The sequence below is a fragment of the Rhinolophus hipposideros genome (genome assembly GCF_964194185.1).
Source record: "Rhinolophus hipposideros genome assembly, chromosome: 19".
Lineage (NCBI taxonomy): Eukaryota > Metazoa > Chordata > Mammalia > Chiroptera > Rhinolophidae > Rhinolophus > Rhinolophus hipposideros.
Window position 1 is genome coordinate 14,665,724 of NC_138065.1, and position 10,129 is coordinate 14,675,852.

Here is a 10,129-nt window from a genome sequence, read left to right on the forward strand (position 1 = left end):
CATTTAAAAAGATATGCTCAAGAGACCTTCTGCTTAAACCAGACAACCTTAGCAGAAAAAGGTGGAGATGTGCCATCAGATTCAAAGACTGAAGTTGAGGCTGAGGGTGGGGTGGGTGTGTAAGTGTCTAGCTAAGGTAGAGGTTTTGCCAACTTCAAGGAAGTTATAGTCAGAGGAACCCACAGGAGAATATCTAGATGTTCATAAAAACAATCCTGGGAGCAAGAGTCAATTTTTAAAGACCTGCTGTGGCCAGAGTATACCAATGCTAGATTACATCTATGTCTCAAACAGAACTTTCTTGCCTCTTATCTCCCTTCCTTCTCTGGCTGCTCCACCCCTGGCTGGTCAAAGGCCAGTTGAGAGAATGAAGAGAGGAGTGAACCCCTACCTACAACAAAGGCCTCCAGCCCAAGCAGTTTGGATAGGTGGCGGGAGGAAGAATTAACTATAATGAAGTTCAGAGTTTTGAGCAACACACTGGACTGGGTATTTTTCTTACTGACATGAGACTACTTTGTGACTGAAAAGGATTTTTATTAACAGAGAGTACCAAAAAAGTCAAGGGACTTGCCCTAGGCGTTAGGAAGAACCTGTCCTGCAGAGCTGGTTTGATCAGGCTTTTGGGAAAAAAAGAATAAAGTTGTTTTCTGCTCTCACTTTAAGAGACTCTCTTGTTCTGGGTAAAAATTACTTGTTTTCAACAATCACACAGGCTGCTGAGTGGATATCAGATCAGAGGACGACTGGTGTGAATGCAGAGGGAGAGTTAAGAGGTGATTGCTGGCTTCTCCACTTCCTAGCTGTGTGACTTTGGGCAAGTCACTTAACTTCTCTGTGCATCAGTTTCCTCATTTTAAACTGGTGATGTATGAGAATGCCTTATAGGGTTGTTGAGAGGGATAAATGAATAATACACATAAAGTACTCAGAAGAGTGCCTGATGCATAGTTAGTATTATGAAGTGTTGGTTACTATTTTCACTTTTAAAATTATTTTAGCAGCCCAAGTAGGAGATAGTGGTGACTTGGAATATCTTTTTTTTTCTTTCTTTTTTTTTTTGCAAGGAGGGTGCAGCTCACAGTGGCCCATACGTGGATGGAACTGGCAACCTTGGTGTTATTAGCACCACGTGCTAACCAACTGAGCAACCGGCCACCCCTGCAATATCTAACTAGAGAGCGTGAAAGGGTTCATGATAATATTTTAGAGTTATAGTCAACAGAACTGTAGGGGATGATTGGATATGGCGAGTGAAATACAGGAAGAGGGCAAGAATTGCTTTCAGGTTTCTGGATTGGACATCTGGACAGAGTTGAGATTATTGAGATTGAGGAGGACAGGAATTGTACATAAACTTAATAGAGATTCCTGGTTACTGATGCTTTAAAATTTGCATTTTAATAGCATTAATAGATTTGGGGGTGGTTTCTCTGAAATTTAAAGTGTTTTAAAATAAAGTCACCAGCTGACCTTTTGCCTCACTATTTTAGAAAATTGGGAGTGGAAGTAGGTAATTATGGGATAATATGGTTTTTCTTTCAAGAAACAAGAATGACCTCAATGGGCAATCAATCCTTGTATAATAAACATTGTCAGAAAAAATGATAAAATTTTAACAATTCTAAAACTAACATTGTCATCTTTAACAGATGTCTTTGAAAATTTCATTGTCCTATGTTTAATAAACAATAAACTACATAATAAATGTACCCAGTGGAGGCTGCAATATAGTCTTCAGATCTTTTTTCCAAAAGCACACACACACAAATGCACAGATAAAATTTTAGTTTTAATTAGTTTAAATACACACACACACATTTACATACGAAGTATGACAAATTTGTGATCGTGTTACAACCTTTCCTTGATATCAGAGGGATTATTCATTATGAATTTGTACCAACTGGACAAACAGTTAACCAAATTTACTATCTGGAAGTGCCGAAAAGGCTGTGTGAAAAAGTTAGACGACTTGAACTTTTCGCCAACAATTCATGGCTCTTGCATCACGACAATGCACCAGCTCACACAGCACTGCCTGTGAGGAAGTTTTTAGCCAACAAACAAAAAACTGTATTGGAACACCCTGCCTACTCATCTGATCTGGCCCCCAGTGACTTCTTTACCTGAAGATAAAGGAAATATTGAAAGGAAGACATTTTGATGACATTCAGGACATCAAGGGTAATATGATGACAGCTCTGATGGCCATTCCAGAGAAAGAGTTCCAAAATTGCTTTGAAGAGTGGACTAGGCGCTGGCGTTGGTACATAGCTTCCCAAGGGGAGTACTTCATGGTGACTATAGTGATATTCAGCAATGAGGTATGTAGCACTTTTTCTAGGATGAGTTCATGAACTTAGTCGTCAAACCTTGTATATGCCAGACTTTAATTTTATATGAAATATACTATGGAGATCTAAGAAAATTTAAGGACTACTTGTTTTCCACTTTTTTTTCTTAACAAAATGGAATTCATTGTGTTGAAGACTCTTGATATTATGTGATTGTCTAATCATTTTTTATAGATTAGAATAAGATCTACTATGATAATGGTTATTGAATGGATTTGTTTGGAAAAGTTACAATTATTTGTGAATTCAAAAAATCAGGATAATTATACATTTGATTGGTTTATTCAAATTTTCATTATGATTTTTTTAGCTATACTTGTGACTATGGAGAATTACATTGACTAACATAAATTCCACATGCATTTTATTTCCCAGTAAATTGTGTAAACTTTATTTTTTGTTGAAGATTGTATGTTAAATCACTGTTATGTCTTCACACCACTTCTTGAGAAGGAAGTTCTAATTTGAAATTGTATAATTTCCTTCAAAATGAAGGGCAGCGCATAAATAAAAATTGATGATGTCTTTTAAAACATTTCCTCTTCACTATGTTTTAGTAAAATAAAATCTATCAAGTCCTTTTAAAAAATGCTATGAGGGTTTTCACTAAACCATATTTTAGAGTTAAAAAAATTGATACATATTTTTCCATTTGTATACTTTTTTTTCTGCCACATTTGGTCCAAGTCCAAGCTACTCAGCTTAACTGCATTTTTTTCTGAGAATACTAGTGTGTATCATCTTCACATTGCTCAGTAAACATTTTGATGAATTCATTTAGTGATGGAAAGCCCTCCTTGCATTTACTGTGTGAGAATTAACACATTGCTTCTAGGCAAAAAGTAAAATAATGTTATATATGTATAATATTATATATAAATTACATATATATAAATTATATATGTATTTTTTAAAAAAACTATTTCATCCTTATCTGTTTTTTCCTTTTGGAACTTCTATTTGCTAGGATATTGAATCTTCTGGATTTTGTTTCATCTTTTTCTCTCATTTAACCTTTTTCTTTATGTTCTAGGAAAGGTCCTAGGCTTTGTTGTTTTTCAACTCTTCAACTATTTCAACTGTTTCTTTAAAATTTCAGCAATCATGCTTCACTTCTGAGAACTCTTTCTTCTTTAGGGTTTTTACTTTGGTGTGTGTGGAGAGGTCAGAGTGAGAGGTAAAAGCATCCAGTTCTAACTTTGTGGTAGCAATATTTTTTCAACTCTGATAATGCTCATATAAAAAATTTAAAGCTTCTTTTTCTATCCCACAGATAATCTCTGCTCTTTCCTTAAGATCAGTACTATTTATTTTGGTCTTTCTCTTTTATGTTTCTTGTCTTCTTTCTTATGATCTTGTGATCTTTAGTTGTCTGTCAAGTTTAAGAATGGGATATTCTAGATAGTTTTTAGGCATTTCTTACTGTTGTACATATAGGTCTGTCTCCCGTGGGATAGTTCTGTGCATATGGGAGGGATAATTCATTATGGGAATGCTGGATACTCAAATAAACCTTCAAATTGCAATGGCTTTACATAATAGATGTTTGTTTCCCATCTGTATCATCTTCACATTGCTCAGAAAACATTTTGATGAATTCATCTGATTGACAGGTGGCTTTCTTGTATGTGGTGATTTGGAGGGCCAGGCTGCTTCACTGGGGCTGGTAGCATCTCCTTGGGCCTTCGTGCCTTCTACTTCCGGCTGCCAGATGGTTCAACAAGAAACTGAAAAGGCTTTCTCAAAAAGCCCTGGCCTGGAAGTGACACATATCATTTCTACTTGCATTCTACTACTAACTAAGTGACTACACCTGGGTGCAAGAGAGGCTGGAAAATGCAGTGCCTGGCTGGGCAGCCACCTCCCAGAAGCAGCATCATGCTAAGGAACGAGGAGCAAAAATTCTTGGTAGCCAGCCAGCCACTGCTTCTATAAATAGCCTTATCCATGGGCTGCCTTCACTTTAGGGTAAGAATGCTGGAGGGGAGTTTTTTGGGAGGGGATATTTGGTAGTCCAAAATGCAGAAATGGAGAGAGCTTTACTTGAGGCATTGGCATCCAGCCTTCGCACTCCAAACTCTCCCCTGTCAGTTTATTCAGTTTTTCAAGACAAGAAACCTTTTTTGTTTTGGCCAGGAGTCAAATGCTAGTTGGTATTCCATGTATCTAGGAATGGGAGAAGGAGGTAGGGAGTAAACAGGCAGGGGTCTGGTGCAGTCATATACTAGACACCCTTTTGGTCCGTTTTAGCCTCTCCTCTATCTCCTGCCCTCTGAAGCACCTGCCAACTCTGTCTGAAGCTTCTATGGGTTTCTGCCATGGAGACTGACCCTCTGCTACCCGGAATCCCTTCCTGCATATTTTGGGCTTCTCTCTCTCTCTCTCTCTCTCTCTCTCTCTCTCTCTCTCTCTCTCTCGTTCTTTCTTATCTAACCACAACTTTTCTAGTCTCTTCCTATCTTCCACATACCATGTTTCTCTGAAAATAAGATCTAGCCAGACAATCAGCTCTAATGTGTCTTTAGAGCACAAATTAATATAAGATAATCATATCATATTATATTAACGACCCGGGTCTTTAATATAATATGATATGATATAATATATATATATATATATATATATATATATATATATATAAATAATATAATACTGGGTCTTATATTAATTTTTGCTCCAAAAGACGCATTAGAGCTGATTGTCCAGCTAGGTCTTATTTTCAGGGAACATGGTACTTGTTTTAAACCCTCATCCACCAGCAACTCCCCTTCTGTTCTCTTTACTGTTCTGGGTTTGTTTCTGTGTTGTCATTGGGTCTCAGAAGATAGGGAATTAGGAAAGCAAAAGCTTTTTGCTGGGTTTACTATATTGAACTTGAAGCCCCAGGAACTGTTTCTTGAGGAAAATCCCGAGTTTTCTTATAGGAACCATTTGAGCATTTGTCCAGTGTTCCATTTAGATTCTTTAATTTTCCTAAAAAGAAAAGTAACTTTACTCTCTACTCACTCGTTTGTAAAACATGTATAGATCTAGCAGCTCAGAATATTAGTTCTGTTTTCTCATTCGTGAGCATGAACCTGGAGAGTCTCCCAACTGTACAAAGCAGGCCAGGTGCAAGGGTGATATTTGGGGAGGTATTTTTAAAGGATATTTGTTTCAGTTACTGTTCCAGTTACCTTAACTTCTATCTTGGAATAAGCTGGAGCAATCACTGGGGTTGTGTTATTTCAGTCCTTGCATAACTGCCTTGGCTGAGTTGTTTCAGCATTATGGCCTTCACTTTAACAAAATGATTGACGAGAAGCTGCTTTTTCTGTTATTACAATTACTTAAGAAATTTTTAAAGGATATTATCTTCTTCTTTCATCACTCAGTGAGACTTTTTTTTTAAGATTTTTTTTTTTTTATTATTGGGGAAGAGAAGCAGGACTTGTTTTAATTGGGGAACAGTGTGTACTTCCAGGACTTTTTTTCCAAGTCAAGTTGTTTTCCTTTCAATCTTAGTTGTGGAGGGTGTCGTTCAGCTTCAAGTTGTTGTTCTTTCAGTCTTAGTTGTGGAGGGTGCAGATCAGCTCCAGGTCCAGTTGTTGTTGCTAATTGCAGGGGGTACAGCCCACCATCCCTTGTGGGAGTTGAACCGGCAACCTTGTGGTTGAGAGCCCACTGGCCCACGTGGGAATCGAACTGGTAGCCTTCGGCATTAGGAGCACGGAACTCCAACAGCCTGAACCACCGGGCCGGCCTCAGTGAGACATTTTTTAAACAACTCATTGCCACAAAAAACTTGGGTTCTCCTGAGAAGTGATGTGTTTCCACCTTTCTGATGAGAATTGTGCAACTGACCATATTTCCTTTTATCACCTGTGTCTTAGTGGTCTTTCTATTCTATCTTAAAACTGCGATGTTTCAGAGATAATGTGAATTGACATAGAACTCAATTGGCAATTGGCTCCCATCCTCCACCCGGCTGCAATTCTCAAGTAGGGACCATGTAAAGGTAGTATCTTCATCTGGGTAACGGATCAGAAAATGACTACTTTGTGATTATTTGGGGGTTCTTAGTTTAGTGTCTGGTACACATTTGTAGTAATCAGTCTATTTCTTACACATCTCATAAGTGAAAACAAATAAAACACATAGCAACTGGAAGACTAACTGAAAAGAGATGCTTATTTTAACATTTCAATAATGTGATCACAAATTTTACATGATGGAACTCTTTGGATTCCACTTACAGGAAGGGTTTTACTACATTCTCCCTTCATTACTAATTCTAGTGGGTCTCAATAGAAAGCATACACTGTTTATTGACAGTGAGCCACATTGTGGCTTATATTGTGCATATTACTATCTAAATGTTTTTTATTGTAAAATAGCTCAAAACCATTACAGAACAAGGAAAGGCATAAATACATGAATATGAAAATAGAGTAAAACTGAACTAAAATAAAAAAATTAAGGAAAGTAAAATAAAAAGACTAAGTTGATTGTACTTTGGGATATGTCTATTCTGAATATAATAATTCAGTTTTGATATTATTTCCATAATGGAAAACCACATTATTTTTTCTCTTTTAAGATTTCTTTGAAGACATACAAGATAACATTTCTATTTGTACTGGGTTTAGTGGTCCACTAAAATTCATGTCTACTTAGAACCTCAGAGTGTGATTTTACTGGAAATAGGGTCTTTGCAGCTATAATTAGTCAAGATGAGGTCATACTGGATTAGGATGGGTAATAAATCCAATGACTGGTGTCCTTATAAGGAGGACACAAAGACACATAGAGGAGAAGGCCATGTGATGATGGAGGCAGGGATAGGAGTGATGCAGGTACAAGCCAAGGATTGCTTGTAACCACCAGAAACTAGGAGAGAGGAAAGGAAAAGATTCTCCTTCAGAGTTTCCAGAAGAAGCCAACCTTGTTTACACCTTGGTTTAAGACTTCTGGTGTCCTGAACTGTGAGAGTAAATTTCTGTTGTTTTAAGCCACCTAATTTTTGATAAGTTGTTAATTTGTTATGGCACATAAATTGAGAACCTAGTGGGTACTCCATAAATAACTGCCAATTAATACCCTTCAAAAGAGAGAATTATCTATAATAATCTAAACAAGGGGCACTTTCACAGTAATTTTAAACAAAACAATCCAATAAAGAAAAGCATTTTTTCTTTTCTTTTTTGTAGAAAACACATGTTGGTTTAATATAAAATGCTTCTCTATAGTTGCATTTTGAAAAGTTTTGATCTCTATATTACATATATGAATTGTAGCCGAAGAAAATGACATAAATGAGGGGAATAAAATTTCATGCTTCAAAATGATACTACTCACAGATAATATAAAGATTTTATCATTTATTTCCTGTCAACAACTACAGGTGGTTTGGCGCACCCATTACATTGGATTTCATCAACTTGACCACTCTTGGAAAGATAACAATAAGACAGATAAACTATATTTTCAGCACTTATGAGAAAACAGATTCAATGCATTTCTTCAGCTGATAAGCATTCATGATATTGTAGGACATAGAGAAGAAAACTAAAATAGAATGATAAAAGAGTAATACGTGAGAATTGTTATTTTTTCATTGTATTTTTCCAAATCATGAACATATTTTATTCAGAATGGATCTATATACTTTGTATATTCACAGACAAATATGTCATGAGTTTGGGGAAAATTATTGAGTAAATTATATTTATAGAAAAATGCTTACAACATGGTCCTTAAAGGCATTCTTAATGTCATTCTGATGTTCTATCACCCTCTACTGGTCAGTAAGCCAAATTACTTTTAGCCTCTCCACCCCAACAAAGTGTATTTCTTTTATAAAAACAAACAAAAAACTAAAAAAACAAAAAACAAAACCCAAAACTATTTATTTGCTCAATCTATAAAGTCTGTTCACGGATAAAGTTACACTGAAAATAAGTATATCAAAAATCATCTGTTTATCGCTCTCTACCATTAGTCTGTGAGCTCCTCAATGGAAATTAGAGACTTTCATTTATCTTCATATCTCTAACAGCCAGTATACTGCTTAGCACAGTGTACATACTCAGTAAATGTTGGATAGATGAAATGTTGAGGCAATTTGCATAATTATAACAGTCTTCATTTATCATTATTTTATAAAGTTCTTTGTTTCATAAATATCATTACTCTATGGAATTATATAAAACTAGTAAAACAGATATTTCCAACGTTGATTTCACATAAAATGCTAAAGTTATTTTAACTTCAACATATTTGAACACTTTCAACCCTATGTTCAATGCCATTTAGATTGGGCATTTTTCTGGTTACCTGTTATTCTGATTAGTCATGCATTTTTGTTTTTGCCCGTAAAATCATTTTATTTTGTTACATAAACATCTTTCTCAAGTAATATTACTAGAACAACCTGCTTATGGGGTTTTAGAGTTGGGGTAGACATATTTTTAAAAAACTTGTCTCTATTATACAGAGTTGTGATATAAAAATATCACATAAAAATGACTTATAGGCTATAGTTTTCAGAAAGCAGTTAGCTAAACTAATCCAGCTGAAGAAAATTTATTTGTCTATAATATGGAAGGAAAAAATATTAAAAATATTCTGATAAAAAAGCTTCAGATCATCAAGGAATGTTCACTGTCCTCCACAGAGAGCCACTAGGATTTTCTCATAATCTCCTTTGGTTTCATCCAGGATGGCTTGGCAAAGAGAGATACCACACAACTTCTGATAGCATGCTTTGTCATCATTCATGTTGGTTTCAGAACGGGACACCATAATTCTGATCAATGTCTTGTGATGTGTTCCAGTACCCTTCCTGGCCTGATGAAGCTTCTCAGCAAAGAACACGGGTTTGTTTGTGGCATACTTCATGATTTGATGCCATTCTAACTAAGAGAAACAATGACAGTGTCAACAGATCAAAGCAGCATATCTCTAGGAAAAAGGAAAGCCACTAGATGAAGCTCTGAAGAAGGCCCTTACAGGTCACCTCCAGGAAGTGGTTTTGGCTCTATTAAAAACTCCCATCCAGTTGGATGCTGATGAACTCTGTGCTGCCATGAGGGGCCTTGGAACTGATGAAGACACTCAGAATGAAATTTTGGCATCAAGAACTAACAGACAAATCAGAGAAATTAACAGAGTCTATAGAGAGGATTTGAAGAGCGATCTGGCTAAACACATCATCTCAGACACATCTGGAGATTATCAGAAGGCTTTGCTTTCTCTTGTTAAGGGGGACCAATCTGAAGATTTTAGCATAAATGAGGACTTCACTGACTCAGATACCAGGGCATTATATGAAGCTGGAGAAAAGAGAAAAGGGACAGATGTGAGTGTGTTCAATACCATTCTTAGTACCTCCAGAAGCCATCCCCGTCTCTTCACAGAGTTTCAGAAGTACAAGTAGTCAGCATGACATGAACAAAGTTCTGGAACTGGAGATGAAAGGTGATATCAAGAAATGCTTTGGATAAATACCCAGATGTGTGATTACTGGGTTCTTCTTTGTCTCTTGTTGTAACCTCTGTTTTAAAGTCTGTTTTGTCTGGTATAAGCATTGCTACTCCAGCTTTTAATTTTTTTGTTTTGTTTCTATTTTCATGAAATATCTTTTTCCATGCCTTTACTTTCAGTCTCTGTGCATCTTTCAATCTGAAGTGAGTCTCTTACAGGTGACATATGTAAGGGTCTTGTATTCTTATGCATTCAGCCACCATATGTTTTTTGGTTGGAGTATTTAATCAATTTACATTTAAAGTAAT

The 10,129-nt window shown here is 36.2% G+C and overlaps 1 pseudogene across 1 annotated transcript; it reads left to right on the plus strand.

The window, feature by feature from the left end:
- The first annotated feature begins 9,238 nt into the window (after positions 1-9,238).
- On the plus strand, positions 9,239-9,841 carry LOC308487651 (annexin A1-like; annotated as a pseudogene). Its single transcript has one exon. The product of its transcript is annotated as an annexin A1-like (transcript).
- The last annotated feature ends 288 nt before the right edge of the window (positions 9,842-10,129 follow it).